The sequence below is a fragment of the Delphinus delphis genome, chromosome 19 (genome assembly GCF_949987515.2).
Source record: "Delphinus delphis chromosome 19, mDelDel1.2, whole genome shotgun sequence".
Taxonomy (NCBI): domain Eukaryota; kingdom Metazoa; phylum Chordata; class Mammalia; order Artiodactyla; family Delphinidae; genus Delphinus; species Delphinus delphis.
The window spans coordinates 23,372,384-23,373,773 of NC_082701.1; positions in this window are offsets into that span (position 1 = coordinate 23,372,384).

Sequence of the window (1,390 nt, forward strand, 5' to 3'; positions counted from 1 at the left end):
CTGCTGTCTCGAGGGCCAGGCTTTGTCCCTACCTCTACCCCAACCTCAGGGTCTCCGCGGACTGCAGCGCTGCTGGGTGGGCCCGGTGGGAGGCTCCGGCAGGAGGCCGGCTCCCAAGCGCCAGCCCGGCAGAAGCAGAATCCCAGCGGCTGGATGGGAACGGCCGGGCTGCCGAGAACAGCGCTCCCCATTTGAGGCTTTGGTGGGACGCCACAGTCTGAGGGGGACAGAAAGGTGCCTTGAAACCGAATTTAACTCTGGGGTCCGACTGGGAAGGGTTTTTTGTTGTTGTTTTTCTCCCCTCCTGAACCATTTCTGTTTCACACTCAACCATCTCTTGCAGCCTGTAGGAGCTGCCTCCACCCCTACCAAACTCCACCCGCCTTACACCAAGGCTGCTACCCTGTGGCTCAAACTGGAGCCTCAAACTCCAGGTGGGGATTGAAAACCCTAAGGGGCTTACTCTTTTTGAGTGGAAGAAAGGACAGCCTGGCCTTCCGGAGGCCTCTATCTGCATCCCATCCCTCCGCTGCAGGGAATAGCAGAACGGAGTTACTGCCTTCTTCACTTGCATGATACTTTAAAGTGGCCAAAGCAAGGTGGCTTTCTCAGCCAGCTGAGAGAGGACCTGCTTCCAGGGATGGCAGGGCAGGCCTCGCCATCCTCTGGCTCTGGAGGTGGTGGGGAAGTCTCTAGTGCAACTTAAGAGGAAGATTCCCATTGCTCCCTGCAGACCCAGACCCCTCTCCAAACCACTAATCTTTCCTTTTCTCCCCCTCCAGTCTTCCAGCTCTCCTGTTGGAAGGCTCTTGCTCAGTTTAAGCAGTGGTCTTGGGAACCTTGGTCTGGACCAGCTCTCAGCTCCACTAGGAAGCCCACCCTGCAACCTCTTGGGCACAGGACTCTCTCTTTATTCCAAGCCAGCCTCTTGGAACTAGCATCTGTACCTCTGGTCAGGTGAGGCGAGCCAACACAGAATGACACACAGGAGAGATTTATTTTCTAGAGTGATATATATTTTTTGTTCTTTTTCTTTGTTTTTCTCCTTCCAAAACAAACAATCAGCTCTAAGCCCCTCGCCCTCCCCACTCCCACCCACAACCCTCCCATATAAGCAACAACTGAAAACAGGTGAGACAATCACCCCCAAAGAAATCACAAAACACAGCACAATTTCACGACTGCCACCGACAGAGCAAAAGAAGTTCTACTGGAATGTCCCCTTGCAGGGTCGGGAGAAGCAGGAGAGAGAGTCCATGAATTGAAGGGGATTGGAGAGGTGGGGTAGCAGGGGGAGGAAAGGAAGCCGAGAGTAAGCTCCGGCCTAATGCTTAGGTGCGATTTCGCCTCTTTCCTTAGCAAGCGGGACTGCTCCCCAGAAGCGTGCACG